At 57.1% G+C, this 20,221-nt stretch overlaps 1 pseudogene; it reads left to right on the forward strand.

Moving 5' to 3' along the window:
- LOC123356693 overlaps positions 1-20,221 on the forward strand; it is a 200,773-nt pseudogene that overhangs the window by 51,216 nt on the left and 129,336 nt on the right.

A 20,221-nucleotide genomic window follows, 5' to 3' on the forward strand; every position in this document is an offset into this window, starting at 1 on the left:
AGCGCAGCTCTGACCTGAGCGCACATGGGAGAATCCACGCGGTTGAGAAACCTTATGGATGCTCTGAGTGCGGGAAAAGCTTTAGTCAGCGTTCACAGCTTATCTCACATCAGAGAATCCACACAGGGGAGACGCCCTACACGTGCTCTGAGTGCAGGAAAAGCTTTAATCGGAGCTCTACCCTGAGCAGACATTGGAGAATCCACACGGGTGAGAAACCTTATGGATGCGCGGAGTGCGGGAAAAGCTTTAGTCACCGTTCAGACCTTATGTCACATCAGAGACGCCACACAGGAGTGAAGCCCTACACGTGCTCTGAGTGCGGGAAAAGCTTTAGTCAGAGCTCTACCCTGAGCGCACATGGGAGAATCCACACGGGTGAGAAACCTTATGGATGCTCTGAGTGCGGGAAAAGCTTTAGTCAGCGTTCAGACCTTATCACACATCAGAGAATCCACACAGGGGAGACGCCCTACACGTGCTCTGAGTGCGGGAAAAGCTTTAATCGGAGCTCTGCCCTGAGCAGACATTGGAGAATCCACACGGGTGAGAAACCTTATGGATGCGCTGAGTGCGGGAAAAGCTTTAGTGACCGTTCAGACCTTATCTCACATCAGAGACTCCACACTGGGGAGAAGCCCTACACATGCTCTGAGTGCGGGAAAAGCTTTAATCGGAGCTCTACCCTGAGGACACATTGCAGAATCCATACGGGTGAGAAACCTTATGGATGCGCTGAGTGTGGGAAAAGCTTCAATCAGAGCTCAGAGCTTCTCGTACATCGTAGAATCCACACAGGAGAGACGCCCTACACATGCTCTGAGTGCGGGAAAAGCTTCAAAAGGAGCTCACACCTTATTAGACATGGCAAAATCCACTTTGTAGAACAGTTAAAAATGCCTTGATTAGGGCTGGGAAAAGATTTTAAAAAAAATCACATTTGCTAATTCCCACATAGTGATCTGTGCACCATCTTCACTGTGGTCTCTCAGCTCCCCCAGATGAGTTGCCTGCTTCTGCCTTTTGCAGCTCACCCTTCTTTGGGGTCAGTCCTGTGATCTTTCCTATCAACTCCTTTCCTTCTGAGTCGTAGGAGTGTGTGCCTCCAGCCAGGAATGTTCATCAGCTCCAGGTGGGAGAGAGATTTGATTCCCAACAAGCTACACTGAGGCAAAAACTACCTGTGCCTGACATCCTCTAGGGCTGCACATGGCGTTGGCTGCTCAAGTTAGCGATCTTGGTGTAAAAAGACAATTATAGTTGTAGAGCAGATGCCGCCCAGATGCAGGGGTTGGCATTAGTTTTCCCCGTGACCTGACCTAAGCAAACCCTGAGCATCACGGTTATACTGTTCCCCCATTTCAAAGCAATTGTTAGTCCTCAAGTTCCCCCTTTGGGAACAAATTGTTTCAGTCCCAGTTGCTCTGCTGTTGCTTCAGGTTGTGCTGCAGAGCAGATATTTTTACTACTATTTTCATCACTTAAAATATACTGAACTATAACGAAGAGCAGGAACAGGGCAGGGCTAGGGGAAAATGTCATGTCACCCTCTGTAACAGCAGAGGAAGATAGGGTAAATCAGAGGGATTCCCTTATTCCCCATCACCATCCCAATCCCCCTGTTGTTCAGTTGGTTAGGTCAATATTTTTTCTAAAGGGCTGGGAAGAGGATTCGCTAGTAAATGACTTGGAACTAAGCAAAATGCCCAGGCATTGGGCTCCCAAAGCAGTTGTGGCCCAGGCCCTGCAGGAGGTCGCCCTGAAGATATCTCCTTCCTAATCAGCTGCATGTTGCCTATTATTTGGGAAATGCCATCCCTACCTACCCAGACGGAGGGGGACCTGGTTAAACTGCTGGTACTGGAGCAGCTGTACCCCTTCAGCTCCCCCCAAGGAGATGCTGCAAATGTGTAGAAAATGAAATCCCTGTTGAATGTGATATAGCTGCAGAAAGATACCTATTTTTAATAGAGACCTGACATTTGGTGTCTTACAGGGATTCTAAGCGGCACCTGAATTGAGTCCCTAATTTAAATCTGTGGCACTAGATTAAAGACATAAAAGATCATAGTTGGGGGAGTTGTACCTCACTATCGCTACTGATCTGTTGTGCGGTTGCTGAAGAATTCTACGCCAGAGAAGTGTCAAATTACTCCAAGTAACGTCAAAGGTGTGACAAGAACTCAGGTAGAAGTTGCAGGTAGTGGTGGTTGATTTTCACCCCAGAGATGGGAGCTGCTGTGACCTGTGTCCAAGGTAAACTATCTTTAGAACCTGCTCCCTAGTTAAGTGGCATTGGTCACACTCCTGAAGGACGCCATGATTAAATTGGGCACAACCATCTTTTACCATTTGGATCCAAAGTTTCATCAAGCACAGAGAGAAACAGCTGATTCCTTCAGAGCCATTCCATGCCCACGGGTCCCAATCTGGCTGCCTTGTTGGACAAGAAGCACTTCCATGCTGGGAAATGATGGTAGCCAATGAGGGAATGAGGGGATTAGCAAGTGTGAAAATAGAGCACAGGTGGTTTTTCTTATGATGCAGCCTTCCCACGTCGTGTGAGAGCCTTTCCACCCACACTTCTGGGAGAAGCCCCAGGGAGAAATGAACTCACAGAAATGGAAGGCTCCTAGGTTATTGTAGAATGTGTCTTCACACAAAGCTGACTGGGTGGAAATGAGAATTAAGAGAAAACTGCCCTATGGGTTTATATGTTGTAATTGTTGAATAAATTGGTACCAGCGACAATGAAATTAAACATGAAGTTAATTAGTATCACGGAAGAGGCTGATTACGTGATCACTTTCAGTGTTACAATATAATTCAGGTTTTCGTCTCGTTCTCTCCCTGCCCCCTCCTACTATACAGGAAATGGAGGCTAATCCTGAAACTAAACCCTCACTCCAAAGGAATTAGAGTGGGGGAATAGGTGAGAGAAATAGCATGTGTGAGAATAGAGACCCAGGATAGACTGTAATTATTTCTATTTCAAATGGAATTTATCTTGATAAATTGTAAATCTTCTGTTAAGAGGAAAATTACTTGAGACAGGATGTGTAACCTTTTACCCAGTTAGAGGGTAACAGCCACAGAGTTCTCCAGGTCTCTTGTTTGCAAACCAAAGATGTCACAGGAGGCAGGAGATGTCAAAATCTACAATGGTGATGGATGTGTGATGGGAGCTTTTCTGGGTTGGTTTTTCGGTTTGGTTTGGTTTGGTTTCTTAATTTAATTTAAATTTTGCCACCAGTTATGTTTATAGATGCCGCGGCCCCTGTTCCGTTTGAGCCCAGCTGTGTAACCCTCAAGCCTGGTTCTGGAATCCTCCCCAAAACTGGCCTTGTCTTTTTCTTTCATGTTTGATATCTTTGGGGTTCACACATCACCACAACATGCGGTTCACAGCAACAGATACTTTGAGAAAGTGATGTGTAACTTGTTTGTCCCTGTGTATAAGAATGCACCCCTGGGGCGGTGTCTCTGTCTGGCCTGGGGGGCAGTGGAGAGTCCCGCCACTGACTGAGCTGGTCCATTGTCGGGGGCACATACTTGTAGTATGTCCTGTAGAGTCTGCGGGGAACTATTACCGTGCTTCGTTTGACAATAAACCTGGCGAGGTGCCTTTGTCCCTTATCAGAGTCTGTGGTCATTGGGGGTCACCAGTGGCATCTGACAACAGGGTGAAATTTGTCATTATGGTCAGCGATTTTCATTTCCCTTCTCTGGGGGCAGAGATGGGGTTGGAGCTACTGCAGGCTGGGATGTAGAGCTCATGTCCCCAGGGCCGGCTCCAGCTTTTTTGCTGCCCCAAGTAGGGAACCGGGAAAAAAAATATAAAGCCGATTGGCAGCACTTCAGCAGCAGCTAAAACGTGCCGCTTCATTCTTCGGCGGTAATTCGGCGGCGGGTCCTTCGGTCCCTCTCTTCCTCTTCGCCGACAGCTCAGAGGGGAAAAGAGGGACTGAGAGACCCGCCACCGAAGACCCGGACCTGCCGCCCCTTTCCATTGGCCGCCCCAAGCAGCTGCTTCCTTGGCTGGTGCCTGGAGCCGGCCCTGCATGTCCCCATCTATCAGTTACTTTGGGAACTTGTCTCTGCTCACAGGCTGCCTCCAGCCTGTCTGGCCAGCTGCTGAGCTCTGTGGGGTGAGTCCCTTGGCATAAGTGGCACCCGGGAGAAACCCTCCTGCCAGATGCACTGGTGGTATAGTGGTGAGCAGAGCTGCCTTCCAAGCAGTTCACCCGGGTTCGATTCCAGGCCAATACAGGGCTGTGCCCTTTTCTTGGCCGGGAATTGGTTTAATTTCAGTCCCGTTGTATCAGTTTATCAGTGGAACGGGAGAATGAATGTCCCACATCCCAGCAGGTCATTCAACACCCAGTGGAGGAAGAAAGGGGCGGGACTATACAGGGAGCTGCTGGAGTCATCCTGGCATTACAATGTTTGGTTTATTTTTTTAAATGTTTCCTTTACCTCCCTCTCCATTTTGGACTCAGAGGCTTTAAGGGCAGAAGGGACCATCGTGATCATCTGGTCCGATCTCCTGCACCTTGCAGGCCAAAGGACCCCACCCACCCACTCCTGTAATAGACCCCTAACCTCTGCTTGAGTTACTGATGTCCTGAAATCATGGATTAAAGCTGTGAAGTTACAGAGAATCCACCATTTACACTGGTTTAAACCTGCAAGTGACCCCTGCCCCATGCTGCAGAGGACAGTGAAACCCCCCAGGGTCGCTGCTAATCTCCCCTTGGGGAAAACTCCTTCCCAACCCCAAATAGGGTGATCAGCTAGACCCTGAGCATGCGGACAAGGCGCACCAGGCAGACACCTGGGAAAGAATTCTCTGCAGTAACTCCGAGCCCTCCCCATCTATTGTCCCATCTCCGGCCGCTGGAGAGATTTGCTGCTAGCAGTCACAGATCGGCCCCATGCCGTTACAGGCAGTCCCATCCTACCACCCCGTCCATAAACGTATCAAGCTCAGTCTTGAAGCCAGTTTGGGTTTTTGCCCCCACTGCTCCCCTTGGGAGGCTGTTCCAGAACTTCACTCCTCTGGTGGTTAGAAACCTTCACCTAATTTCAAGGTTAAGCTTGTTGATGGCCAGTTTATATCCATTAGTTCATTACTAGTGGGGGCCTGTGATAGTGTGGGGGAGGGAGGGAGAAAGCCTGGAGAACTGACCGTGGGAGCCAGAGAGATTCCCTGTTCCCTGACCACCCGTCTCTGGGAGGAACCAGCTGGAACTGCCCTTGGGAAGCTGCCGCTAGTAACTCAGGTGTGAAAACATTATTCCGCTGGAATCAGATTAAAGCCTCCTCACACCCGGTGTCATGGTCACTGACCTGGCTCATTCCTGGGATGTTCCCAGCCACAGCAATGCAGTGAGTGGAACCAAATCCCTTTCCAGAGCCCAGGCGCACACACAAATCCTGGGGCTTTTCGTTCCTGGGCTGCTGGCGCCATCATCTGGCCATTTGGTTTCACTTCTTTCTGTTAAAACTTTTAGCTTTCTGCACAGAAATGTTAATTCCCTGGGAGAGATTCGGGAGCGTTTCTCTGTTTTGTGTTGTTAAGGACTGAAATGTTCCCCGGGTTCCTCGATCCCAACCTGCCTCCCGTTCTACTGCCCATGCAGCCCCATCCCAGCCCTCAGCCCCCAGTTGATGCTGATTCCCTCAGCCCCATCTGGGCAGGGGGTGAACCCTGTCACTGCGCATTGCCTAGTTCCCCTAACTCTGAGGGACTTCAGCTCCTCCGTGTCCCCGGGGACCCTCCACACCACTCCCCTGCTTACCACGGTTCACATAGGCGTGAACAGCACCAGGGCCGCCCAGAGGGGGGGGCAAAGGGGGCAATTTGCCCCGGGCCCCAGGCTCCGCAGGGGCCCCCAAGAGAACAGCGGAGGCTCCCGCCTCCGCCCCTCTCCTGGAGCCTCAGCGCATCAAGCGCCAAGTCTCCGCCGGGACCCCTGAGCCCCACCCTGCTCCGAGCCGCGTGGGGAGGGGGCGGGGCTGGGAGCTCCAACGGGGCCTGAGCCCCGCCCTGCTCCGAGCCGCGTGGGGAGGGGGCGGGGCTGGGAGCTCTGGGCTGAGCTCAGCTCCCTCCGCTCGGCGGGGAGCTCCCAGCCCCGCCCCCTCCCCACGCGGCTCTGAGCGGGACGGAGCTCAGGCCCCGCCGGCCACACGCTGCGGCTGTCGGGCGAGGCGCTGAGGCTCCGGGCGAGGAGGGAGCCGGGGGTAAGAGGCTGGGGCCGGGGCGGGGGGGAAGCGGGACTCGCCGCCGAAGCGCAGCCCGGTCTTCGGCGGCGGGGGGCCCCTTCCGTTCCGGGACCCGCCGCCGAAGTGCCCCGAAGACCCGCGGTGGGGGCCCCCCGCCGCCGAATTACCGCCGAAGACCGGGCTGCACTTCAGCGGCGGGTCCCGCTTCGGCGGTAATTCGACGGCGGGGGGGCCCCCGCCGCAGGTCTTCGGGGCACTTCGGCGGTGGGTCCCGGAACGGAAGGGCCCCCCGCCGCCGAAGACCCCGGGCCCCCGGAATCCCCTGGGTGGCCCTGCACAGCACATTTCATTAGGGTGTGCAACCAGGGAGCCCCGCCCGATCCACTCCCTCCCACTCCCTGACTGCACCCCTCAGAATCCCCAGCCCCCTGCTCCTTGTCCCCTGACTGCTCCCTCCTGGGACCCTGCCCCTAACTGCCCCCAGGACCCCACCCCATCTAAGCCTCCCTGCTCCTTGTCCCCTGACTGCCCCCTCCGGAGACCCCCCCACCCTAACTGCCCCCCTAGGATCCTACCCCCTACTTGTCCCCTGACTGCCCCAACCCTTATCCAGACCCCCGCCCCCAGACAGACCCCTGGGACTCCCACACCTATCCAACCGCTCCCCGCCAGGACCCCCAGAACTCCCGACCCATCCAGCTCCCCGTACTCCCTGCCTGCCCCAACCCCTCTCCACACCCCCGCACCTCCGACAGGCTCCCCCTTAACCCCTATGACCCATTCAACCCCCCCGCTCTCTTCCCCATCCCATGCCCCTTACCCACCACCCCATCTCCTCCCCATCCCACCCCCTTCTCTCCCGATTGCCTCTTTCCCCCGCCCCTGCTTCCCCATCCTCTTCTCTCCCCATCCCCTGCCCCTTCCCCACTGCTCCATCTCCTTCCCATCCCACCCCCTTCTCTCCCCATTGCCTCTTTCCCCTGCCCCTGCTTCCCCATCCTCTTCTCTCCCCATCCCCTGCCCCTTCCCCACTACTCCATCTCCTCCCCATCCCACCCCTTCTCTCCCCATTGCCTCCTTCCCCTGCCTCTGCTTCCCCATCCTCTTCTCTCCCCATCCCCAGCCCCTTCCCCACTGCTCCATCTCCTCCCCATCCCACCCCCTTCTCTCCCCATTGCCTCTTTCCCCCTGCCCCCCCTGCCTAGGGTGACCAGACAGCAAGTGTGAAAAATCGGGACGGGGGTGGGGGGTAATAGGAGCCTAGATAAGAAAAAGACCCCAAAACCAGGCCTGTCCTATAAAATGGGGACATGATCTGGTCACCCCAGCCCTGCCCCACAACTCGCTGTTGTACAAAATGAAGGCTGGCTCCCAGCACACAGAAGGGAGCTCAACCAGCACTGGGACCCAGGAGCTCGTGGCCAGCTGCAGAGTCCAGGGAGCGGAGCAGCACCTCCTTTTTCCAGCCGGGCTGCACAGCAACTCTGGGCTCACAGACATGGGGGGAGGGGGGACCTGGCATGTGACCTTGCACCCGATGTGGCCCCCACCCCTCGCCCCATCACACACCCCTGTTTCTCCTTCACTTTCTGCAGGGAAGCAAATAACGCTGCGGGGGGGGGGACCTGGGCTCTTCTCATTCCCCCTGGGGCCCAGGAGAGCCCCACAGACCCCCACTGCCCAGCACCACCCCGAGACCCACTCCCCCCACCCTGCTGCCCCCAGCCACACTCACCAGCCTGCTGGGCGGGGGCGATTTGCCTTGCCTGGGCTGAGCCAGCGTCACCGCTGGGGTCGGTGGGGGATCAGCGCGGGAGCGGAGGGGCCTGCCTGGGCCGGGCTCCCTCAGCACCTCCTTGCCTGGGGCCCCCCCATCACTTCTATGCAGCTCAGTAAAAGGTCTCCCTCCCCCCTCCAGCAGGACGGGCCAGGCCTGTTCTCTCGCCCTTGACTCGTCCAGGCAGGAGAACAACATTTCATTGCACACGTGTGATTTGTAACCCACCACCAGCCAAAACTGCTCCGTTTGGCACAGCCGCCCCACCCTGCTGCGGAGCTGGGCGGAGCAGGGGGGTCTGTGCAAACACGGTCTGTTCCTGACGTCTTCCCCCAGCTCCTCACTAGATGTGAGGGGGGAGCTCACTCAGACCCTGCTTCCGCTTAGTATTTAAAAACTCCTTATTGGCCCTACCTCTGCCGGCCTTGGATTTCTCCTCCCGTCCCTTCCCTGACAGCTCCGATGAGGTGGCCGAGTGGTTACGGTGATGCTGCTCATCCATTGTGCTCTGCACGCGTGGGTTCAAATCCCATCCTCATCGGAGACCTTCAGTCTTCTCTCTTCCTGTACAAACAACCCTCTCCCCCCTTTAGTACAATCACAGACCAAACCATGTTGCTTCCTGCAAACAAAAACCATCTTAGGTACTCAGAACCCCCCTGCTTAAAATACAAGGTCTAAACACCAGATTTCTAAAAGAATTTGCTAGTCCTGGATTTTTTAGTTTTTATCTCAAAAGGTAACATCCTCCTCATCTCCCCCAAACACCCCGGGACCTCCACAAATTATTAAAATGCCCCCGTCCTCAGCAAGGCCACGACAGTGACCCACGGCGAGAGTGTCTAGGCCAAGCTGTTCTGAAGGAGGCAACTCAAACATTTTCTCTCTGCTTCCCTTGGCAAGGTCTGACTGGGAAAACAAAATCCCCCAAACTGAAAATGTTCTGCTGAAAAACCAATACTGAGGACTCTCTCCTCAGGCCCTATGCTACCAGCACTCCCAGCTATCTTCGAGACACCACTGACTTCCTGAGGAAACTACAATCCATCGTTGATCTTCCAGAAAACACCATTCTGGCCACTATGGATGTGGAAGCCCTCTACACCAACATTCCACACGAAGATGGACTACAAGCCGTCAGGAACAGTATCCCCGATAATATCACGGCTAACCTGGTGGCTGAACTTTGTGACTTTGTCCTCACCCACAACTATTTCACATTTGGGGACAATATATATCTTCAAGTCAGTGGCAGTGCTATGGGTACCCGCATGGCCCCTCAGTATGCCAACATCTTTATGGCTGACTTAGAACAACGCTTCCTCAGCTCTCGTTCCCTAACGCCCCTACTCTACTTGCGCTACATTGATGACATCTTCATCATCTGGACCCATGGAAAAGAAGCCCTCGAGGAATTCCACCGATATTTTAACAATTTCCATCCCACCATCAACCTCAGCCTAGACCAATCCACACAAACGGTCCATTTCCTAGACACTACTGTGCTAATAAGCGATGGTCACATAAATACCACCCTATACCGGAAACCCACTGACCGCTATACTTACTTACATGCCTCCAGCTTCCATCCCGGACACACCACACGATCCATTGTCTACAGCCAAGCTCTAAGATACAACCGTATTTGCTCCAATCCCTCAGACAGAGACAAACACCTACAAGATCTCTATCAAGCATTCTTAAAACTACAATAGCCACCTGCTGAAGTGAAAAAACAGATTGACAGAGCCAGAAGAGTACCCAGAAGCCACCTACTACAGGACAGGCCTAAAAAAGAGAATAACAGAACGCCACTAGCCATCACCTACAGCCCCCAACTAAAACCTCTCCAGCGCATCATCAACGATCTACAACCTATCCTTAAAGATGATCCCTCACTCTCACAGATCTTGGGAGACAGGCCAGTCCTCGCTTATAGACAGCCTCCCAACCTGAAGCAAATACTCACCAGCAACCACACACCATACAACATAAACACTAACCCAGGAACCTATCCTTGCAACAAGGCCCGATGCCAGCTCTGTCCACATATCCATTCAAGTGACACCATCATAGGACCTAATCACATCAGACACGCCATCAGGGGCTCGTACACCTGCACATCTACCAACGTGATATATGCCATCATGTGCCAGCAATGCCCCTCTGCCATGTGCATTGGCCAAACCGGACAGTCTCTACGCAAAAGAATAAATGGACACAAATCTGACATCAGGAATCATAACATTCAAAAACCAGTGGGAGAACACTTCAACCTCTCTAACCACTCAGTGACAGACTTGAAGGTGGCAATTTTGCAACAAAAAAACTTCAAAAACAGACTCCAAAGAGAAACTGCTGAACTCAAATTAATATGCAAATTAGATACAATTAACTCTGGCCTAAACAGAGACTGGGAATGGTTGGGTCATTACACTAATTGAATCTATTTCCCTATGTTAAGTTCTCCTCACACCTTCTATGGGCCATCTTAATTATCACTTCAAAAGGTTTTTTTTTCTTCCTGCTGATGATAGCTCATCTCAGTTGATTAGACTTTTCCTGTTCGTATGCATACTTCCACCTTTTCATGTTCTCTGTATGTATAAATATCTCCTGTCTGTGTGTTCCATTCTATGCATCCGAAGAAGTGAGCTGCAGCTCACGAAAGCTCATGCTAAAATAAATTTGTTAGTCTTTAAGGTGCCACAAGTATTTCTGTTCTTTTTGCGGATACAGACTAACACGGCTGCTACTCTGAAACCAATACTAGTCTGCTTGGGGACTTTGATTTGAATGGATTATTATTATTCTCTTCTGATTTCTGAATTATTTCAGTTCAGTCTTTGTGCTCCAGTATCGAGTTGTGGGGGCGAGAGGCCAGGTCATGATGTCTCTTCCCCGCTTTCAGAGTTTCTCCCAACTTGCTAGGAAGCTGCTTTGCTAGGATGTGAGTCAGGCAGTGTCCATTGTCTCCGGGCTGCATTGTACACGGCTCCTGGGATAGTCCTTGGGAGCGTGGATCCCTTGAATGGGCCAGCAGCGAGTCCGGCTCCTCCATTGTGGCACAGGAAAGGCTGGTTGTGGGCATTTCCCAACCTGGTAACATAGTTGAGTAACGGACACAGAGCAAAACTTCCTCACGTCCCAAACACGGCGAGCACACGGCATCCGACAAGATATTAATGTTCGACAGATCACGGCTTTGGAACTGCTACCTCACCAGGCAGACTTTGTACAAACCGTGTCATCATGAGGACAGTGGTGACTAGGGGGCTGCTCTGCGCACACCTGGGCTGACCGTGCAATGCAGACGTCCCCGCAGAGTCCATCTCTCCCGGGACAAAGATGGCAGCAGGGCTGGCCTGGGTCATCGGACTTGGGCTCCTGCTGGGGGGCAGAGACTTGTGTTCCCGCCGGGTTCGGAAACCCTCCCCCGCCGTGGGGCTCAGCGGCTGGGCTCAGCCCGTCTGGCTGCAGTGTCATTGTACAGCCCTGCAGCCCCCGCCCCACACGCCTGAGCCAGCTGCCCCGGGCTGGAGACAGGTGCCCTGGGCGGGGGGGGTTAATCGCCGTGTGGACGTAATGTCAGGGCAGGTCTCCGCGGCGAGGAGCCCCCGCGGCTGGGCCCTGTCCCACGGATCCGGCTTTGCCTCCTCCTGCGCCTTGTTCCCCGGGACGGGACCAGCGGCCCAGAGTCGCTGCAGCCGGTGGGGGGGGGCAGGTCCCGGGGCTGGGAATCCCCCCTCCATCTCCCCCCTTCCCGGTCCCGTCTCCCCCCATCTCTCCCCTTCCCGGTCCCGTCTCCCCCCCCGCGCTGGGGTCTCTGAGCTCGGTCCCCGCAGACTCCGGCCCAGGCGCTGCCCCTCCCCCCGGGCAGGGCGGGGCTAATGTCGGGCCCCGCCCCCAGCGCAGGCCCCGCGGGAGAGGGAGAGGCAGGCCCCGCTCCAGCCGGGGGGGAGGGGCCGGGCCTGGTTCGCCCCCTGCCCGGGGGGGTCCCGCGCTGCCCGCGGCCAGAGCGGGGCGGGGCCGGGAGCGGCAGGAGGGGCCCGGAGCAGGGGGAGGGTGGGGGAATAAGGGGCGGGGCTGTGGAGAACCCCGCCCCCAACAGGGGGCAGCGCCGCCTCACAGCCCCCCCCCGCGCGGCGTGCTCCAACGGCCCTAACGGCCGGACCCGTCACGTGACTCCTCCTCCGGCTCCCCCCCCCCGCGCGCCGCGCTCCAGCGGCCGGACCCGTCACATGACACCTCCTCCGGCTCCCCCCCCCGCGCGGCGGGCTCCAACGGCCCTAACGGCCGGACCCGTCACGTGACTCCTCCTCCGGCTCCCCCCCCCCGCGCGCCGCGCTCAAACGGCCCTAACGGCCGGACCCGTCACGTGACCCGTCCTCCGTCCCCCCACCCCCGCGCGCCGCGCTCCAACGGCCCTAACGGCCGGACCCGTCACGTGACTCCTCCCCCGGCTCCACCCCCGCGCGCCGCGCTCGACCGGCCCTAACGGCCGGACCCGTCACGTGACTCCTCCTCCGGCTCCCCCCCCCCGCGCGCCGCGCTCCAACGGCCCTAACGGCCGGACCCGTCACGTGACTCCTCCTCCGGCTCCCCCCCCCGGCGCGCCGCACTCCAACGGCCCTAACGGCCGGACCCGTCACTCGACCCCCCCACCGGCCCCCGCCCCCCCGCGCCGCGCTCCAACGGCCCTAACGGCCGGACCCGTCACGTGACCCCTCCCCCGGCTCCCCCCCCCGCGCGCCGCGCTCCAACGGCCCTAACGGCCGGACCCGTCACGTGACTCCTCCCCCGGCTCCCCCCCCCGCGCGCCGCGCTCCAACGGCCCTAACGGCCGGTGTAACGACAGAAACATGAACCGCTCCCGATTCGCTACTTTGGCTGCACTGAGCATGCGCGGCCGAACTGAGCATGCCCAGTAACCTCCGCTGTGGCCACTGCCCTCTCTCTGCCCTCACTGCTACCCACGATTTGCTGCCTGCTCTTTGGGGGCGTTTAAAAGGCTCAAGGGGGGGGCAAATCGCAGCGCGGGGGCTGCCAGGGTCTGAGCGGGGGGCAGAAATTTACTGGCCAGAGGGGGTCAAACTGCTGTAGGCAGCGGCAGGAGAGAGGCTGAAGGGGAAAAATCGGGGGTGGGGGGTGGGAGCCGGGGTTAAGCCTGGGGGGGGGGAGACGCTGCCAGACCCTGTGCGGGGACAAAACCCCCGTTTAGGGAAGGGGTGGGGGGGACAGTGGCCCCTCGGGATGAGCCACCTGCTGCGCTCGCAGATCTGGGGGTGTCGGGGTTGTGGGGGGGGCAGAGGCTGTTTTCAGTTCTGCCGCGTGTCAGCCCCGGAGCAGGGGGCGGGTTCCTGGGGCTGGGGCTTAGAGGCACCCGCAGCCCAATTCCCAGACTGTCAAAGCCCAGACACCGCGGCTCCTCTCGATCCTGTACAAGTGCTGCGGGGCTGTTACTGCTCCAGCCGGGAGCCTGAATGCGGGGAAATACCGTACAGACGCCCCCTCCCTCCCTCCCTCCCACTCTGCCTCTCACATTGTGACTATGGACAAGTGTCTGCTGTCATTTTCTATGTCTCTATGAAATCCCTGCAGCTCCTTTCTCTTCTACAACGTGCTGAGCTGCTAACTCCCTCCCAGAGCCCACATGTCTGTACCCCCCTGTACCCCAACCCCCTGCCCCAGGTCAGAGCCTGCACCCCTCACTCAAACTCCCCATAGCCTGCAACCCTCCCGCCCCCCAACTCCATCCCAGAGCCGCGTGTCCACACCCCCTCCTGTACCCCAATCCCCTGCCCCAGCTCAGAGCCTGCACCCGTCACTCAATCTCCCCATAGCCTGCAACCCTCCTGCACCCCCAACTCCATCCCAGAGCCGCGTGTCCACACCCCCTCCTGTACCCCAATCCCCTGCCCCAGGTCAGAGCCTGCACCCCTCACTCAAACTCCCCATAGCCTGCAACCCTCCTGCACCCCCAACTCCCTCCCAGAGCCTGCACCCCAAACAGGGCCGGATTAACCTGTTGTGGGCCCGGGGCTAAACATATTTGTGGGTCCCCATGGGGGAAATGGGGACATGAGGCAGGGGGGCAGAGTCCTCAGAGCGAGGGGCTGACTGGGGGCAATGGGAGATGAGTCATGGCACGGCAGGGACAGCCCCACTCCACCCAGCCCAGTACAAGGGCACTGTTTACAAACCAGGAGCTGCCAGACCCACACTGTCCAGCCCAGCCCTGCACTGCCATTGTGCTTCTTCCCCTGGGGGTGGGCCCACGCTGCACCATGCTACCCCCTGCCCAGCACCCCTCCGGCTCCCTATGCCCAGTGCCACACCACCCAGAGACCCCCACAAACCCCCTGCCCTGTACCCCTCTGGCTCCCTACGCCCAGTGCCACACCACCCAGAGACCCCCACAAACCCTCTGCCCAGCACCCCTCCGACTCCCTATGCCCAGCGCCACACCACCCAGAGACCCCCACAAACCCCCTGCCCAGCACCCCTCCGACTCCCTACGCGCAGTGCCACACCACCCAGAGACCCCCACCAACCCCCTGCCCAGCACCCCTCCGATTCCCTACGCCCAGCGCCGCACCACCCAGAGACCCCCACAAACCCCCTGCACGGCCCCCCCTCCGACTCCCTACGCCCAGTGCCACACCACCAGAGACCCCCACAAACCCCCCTGCCCAGCACCCCTCCGGCTCCCTACGCCCAGCGCCACACCACCCAGAGACCCCCACAAACCCCCCTGCCCAGCACCCCTCCGGCTCCCTACGCCCAGCGCCACAACACCCAGAGACCCCCACAAACCCCCTGCCCGGCACCCCTCCGACTCCCTACGCCCAGCGCCGCACCACCCAGAGACCCCCAGAAACCCCCTGCACGGCCCCCCTCCGGCTCCCTACGCCCAGTGCCGCACCACCCAGAGACCTCACAAACCCCCTGCCCAGCACCCCTCGGGCTCCCAACGCCCAGCGCCGCACCACCCAGAGACCCCCACAAACCCCCCTGCCCGGCACCCCTCCGACTACCTACACCCAGCGCCGCACCACCCAGAGACCCCCTCACACGCCCTGCCCAGCACCCCTCCGACTCCCTACGCCCAGCGCCGCACCACCCAGAGACCCCCAGAAACCCCCTGCACGGCCCCCCTCCGGCTCCCTACGCCCAGTGCCGCACCACCCAGAGACCTCACAAACCCCCTGCCCAGCACCCCTCGGGCTCCCTACGCCCAGCGCCGCACCACCCAGAGACCCCCACAAACCCCCCTGCCCGGCACCCCTCCGTCGCCCTACTACCAGCGCCGCACCACCCAGAGACCCCCACAAACCCCCTGCCCAGCCCCCCTCCGACTCCCTACGCACAGTGCCACACCACCCAGAGACCCCCACAAACCCCCTGCCCAGCACCCCTCCGACTCCCTATGCACAGTGCCACATCACCCAGAGACCCCCCCAAACCCCCTGCCCAGCACCCCTCCGACTCCCTATGCACAGTGCCACACCACCCAGAGACCCCCACAAATCCCCTGCCCAGCACCCCTCCGACTCCCTATGCCCAGTGCCACACCACCCAGAGACCCCCACAAACCCCCTGCCCAGCACCCCTCCGGCTCCCTACGCACAGTGCCACACCACCCAGAGACCCCCACAAACCCCCTGCCCTGTACCCCGACTCCCTTCACCCAGCACCGCACCACCCCAGAGACCCCCACAAACCCCCTGCCCTGTACCCCTCTGACTCCCTATGCCCAGTGCCACACCACCCAGAGACCCCCACAAATCCCCTGCCCTGCACCCCTCTGACTCCCTATGCCCAGTGCTGCACCATCCAGAGACCCCCACAAACCCCCCTGCCCAGTGCACTCCCAGATCACTCCCCCACCCACTCAGAACCCCCCCACTGATCTTCTCACTGACCAGTGCCCCCCAGCTGAAGACTCCCCACAGCCCTCCCACAACTGCACAGTGCCCCACACCTTCCCACCCAGAGCCCCCCTACAGATCCCCTCACTGTCCAGTGCCCCCCACCACCACAACTGCACAGTGCCCCGCACAGACCCCCCACACTTCCCAGCGCCCACACACACACAGATCTCCCCCACTGACAGCCCCCCAACACACAGATCTCCCCACCCCCCCAGTGCCCAGCACCTACCCAGACCCCCTAGAGACCTACTCTCCCACACCCTAGCCCCCAGCCACAGTAGCTGGCCCTGATGGGAGGTGACTGTGGCTGGGAGGCTGAGATGGCAGCACAGCCAGAGCTGGTCCTGGGGCAGGAGAACTCTGGCCTCTTGGGAGTGGTGGAAGCAGCCAGGCTGGAGCAGGAGCAGAGCCTACCCGGGCCAGGCTCTCTCAGGACCCAGCTGAGCCTCCCCCCTCCCCCGACTGTCCCCTGTGAGTGGCTGAGACTGGCCCAGCCTCTGCACCGGTCCCAGGTGGCTCTTCCCCCAGGGAGGCAGGTGGCGCCCCACAGATCCCTGGCAGTGGAGACAGCTCAGAGCTGGAGCAGTGCTGGGGAGTGGGGCAGATCCCTGAGACGTGACTCCCGCGATCCTACCCAGCCCACCCACACCCAATGGCCCCATGGCCAGCAGCCCAGCAGAGCACACACCACTCTCTCTCCCTGCTTTCCTATCACCAGTTATGTTACTACAGGAATGAAATCGAGACATCCCCTAAAACAGCTAGTTCCACATTGTTCTTCAAACCTCAGATCATTGAAATGCAGCTTTGCATTTGAGATACTATCTGACTGTAGTACACTTTGCACTGCCGCATCTACACTGACATCAGGAGAGGAGAAGAGGACAAGACTGTCCCTAGCATATATGATTTTAAAGAAAGGTGAGACACACCCACCCACTATCAATACAACAAGAAGGGAGAACAGTAGCTGGTGCCAAGAGAGAAGAAACCCTTCTGTACCCACAACGGATGTCTGAAAAGCATCAGTCATTCTGCAGATCAAAGAAAGAAAGAGCAGCCAGTTTCAGACAGATAGGATCTTTATGACCTATATAGGAGAAGTGCACTTCCCTATAGCAGTTTCCCAACATAGTTTTCTTATGGATTTATTTATTAAGCAAAAATTAAGATTAGGAGTCTGATTTAAATTATGTACATTTTCAGTGTTAGTTAAGTATGAAACTATTGCAGCTACTTTTATTTTACTCCTGCCTTCATAAAAAGCTACTGAGTTATAACAGATAATTACAAAGACTAAAGTACATGCTTTACTATAATTAGGACCGGGCAACCCAAGATGAACACTACACCGTGGCAGAGTCCTACAACCAGGTATTTGAGGCCAATCCCTTTATCAATGGAATACTAACCAAAATATGAGGAAGGAGAAGAGTCACCCTCAAACTTTTGACAATAGCTCAAGTTCAGGCACCAAGAAGACCAGCACCATTTGAATTCTGGTTTTGGATAAAATACTTGATCTTGCCTACGTCATAAAAACCTTACTCTCTCCAAGTCTACACCCCACTACACCCTTCAGCAATAAAGTAACCATTAAACAAGTTCTGAATCAGTCATCTTTCTTCCCAATTTAGTTTTTAACAATAAAGCTGCAACGTAAGTAGCTATGGGAGATGACAGTGCAACTACTAGGTATTGGTGGAGGAAGTGTGCTAGTAATGTCCTGGATATACTGGCAGGGCCGGCTTTAGGCCAACTGAACCAATTCCCCTGAATCGGGCCCTGCCCGTAAGAGGGTCCCGCGCCCAAGCCCCGGTTCGGTGTATTGGCAAGAGTCAGTGCACTGTACCGGGGTGGCCCGGCTTCTCCAGGGGACAATTTAAAGGGCCTGGGGGCCCTTTAAATTGCCACCACTGCCACACTGCTGGAGCCCTGGGGTAGGGCTGTGGGGATCTGTGGGTTACTTAAAAAGTCTGTGGCTCCTGTTGCTTCTATCGCCCCAGCCCTTGAAATAGCCACTGGAGCCCCACCGCTCCTCCAGGGCTCCGGCAGCTGTGTACATGGCCAGGGCTGTGGAAGCAGGGGAGCCCCAGGTGGCTGCTGCTACTCTGGTGGGGGAGGGAGGAGGAGGAGGGAGCACTTACCATACCGGGTGGTCTGTACCCCCTGTACCCGCACCCCCTGCCCTGTCTCCAGCCAACCCCTGCTGCACCCCCCCTGCCTGAAGCCAGCCATTCCTGCATTCCTCTGTCTTCAGCACTGCCAATCTATGCCACACCCCCCTATGGCCCTGCTTGAAGCCAGCCAGCCCACCCCACCCCACCCCACCCACCCCTGTCTCCAGCCATTGCTGCACCCCTTGCCCTGCCTGCAGCCAGCCCCATGTCCACTGGTGCCCTGCAATTCCCTGGGCAGTAACCCTGCACACCTGCTTCAATGATGGGAGAAGAGAGCAGCTGGTACCCACACATGTGCACACCCTAGGGTGACCAGACAGCAAGTGTGAAAAATCAGGATGGGGTGGAGGTTAATAGGATCCTATATAAGAAAAAGCCCCCAAGATTGGGACTGTCTCTATAAAATCGGGACATCTGGTCACCCTAGCACACTCCCAGGGAGTGGCGGGGACCCACACGTGTGAAGCGGAGTTCATTTCTAGTTCAGTCCCATCTTTTTTAAAAAGAACTGTAGGTAGTGTTAACATACAGCCATATTTTCCTGGACATGTCAGACTTTTTGGTTCTTAAATTGCTGTCCGGGAGGAATTTTTAAATCTGGAAATATAGTAACCCTATTGGTACCAGAAATACATATTCTGGCACATCCCTTAAATCAGAACTTTTTATAGGGAACCGGTTGCTAAGAATTGAAAGGCTTTTTTTCCCCCCACAATTTTTCCTTTTTTTTTTTTAAAGTCATCCCTGCTGGGGCCCCGCCGAAAATGTTTGAATTGGGTGGGCCCCAAACTTCCTACAGCCGGCCCTAACTCGTCTGTTCAGTGTTATAGCTTTTAATATGCTACTGCAAACACTGTAATAGAGCATTAATGTCCCAATGTACTGTAGCTTGTTTTAACTTACCGTAATACTAGAAGGGGTGCATGTGAACATTGCCGTAACGAGGGCAAGGCGAGTGAGGCACTTGCCTCCGGCACGGAAAGTGAGGGGCTCAGAAAGTCTCTCCTTCAGCAGCAATTCGGCAGCAAGTCCTTCCCTCTGAGAGGGACTGTGGTACTCGTTGCCGAAGTGCCGCTGGTCATCTTCAATGGAGAGGGGCGGCGCATACGGCTCTTTTGCAGAAATTCGTTGGTGGATCCTTCCCTCCAATAGGGAAGAGCCAGACATGCTGCCTCTGTTCCTTGCCTTGTGTGCCAAAAATCCCTAGTTACAGCTCTGCATGTGAAGCTCTCTTAAAAGCTGACACTACAGTAGTGATATTCCCAAGCCAGCATACATAGGGCTGCAGGGCCGCCCGGGGGGGGGGCAAGAGGGGCAATTTGCCCCAGGCCCCGAGCCCCACAGGGGCCCCAACCAGAGTTTTTCGGGGCCCCTGGAGTGGGGTCCTTCACTCGCTCCGGGGGGCCCCAGAAAACTCTTGCGGGGCCGGGCGCAGGAGCTTCTTCTGCTCCCGGTCTTCGCCGGCGGGGGTCCTTACGCGCCGGGGCGGGAGGGCCCCCCCGCTGGCGAATTACCGCCGCTGAGTTCAGCTCGGTCTTCGGCGGTAATTCGGCGGCGGGGGGGGCCCTTCTGTTCCGGGACCCGCCGCCGAAGTGCCCCGAAGACCCGCGGCGGGAGCCCCCCTCCGCCGAATTACCACTGAAGACCGGGCTGCACTTCGCCAGCGGGTCCCGGAATGGAAGGGCCCCCCGCTGCCGAAGACCCCAGGCCCCCGGAATCCTCTGGGCGGCCCTGTAGGGCTAGGAGTGGGGAAGGGGAGTGCATTTAGGTATACCCCCAAACCTTACCTCCCTTTTCACGTACTCACACACAAACGAGTGAAAGAGCGCGCCTCACTCATCCAATAGGTCAATTTGGCACATTAGCCAGGAGGAAGCAGATCGTGAGCGTTTTTGACCACAAACCCCATCCCTCCAGATTTGCAACCATCCCCGGACCAGTGACAGGGGCACAACCATCCCCGGAACAGTGACAGGTGCACAACCATCCCTGGACCAGTGACAGGTGCATAGGGAGCCAAGTCATTGGAAATAATCAAGGAGGAAGCCAGTGGAAAAAATGAATGGGGCCACTCTGGTTACCACCTTGGGGTCAGGGGTGTCCTC

Source organism: Mauremys mutica, chromosome 26 (assembly GCF_020497125.1).
Source record: "Mauremys mutica isolate MM-2020 ecotype Southern chromosome 26, ASM2049712v1, whole genome shotgun sequence".
Lineage (NCBI taxonomy): Eukaryota > Metazoa > Chordata > Testudines > Geoemydidae > Mauremys > Mauremys mutica.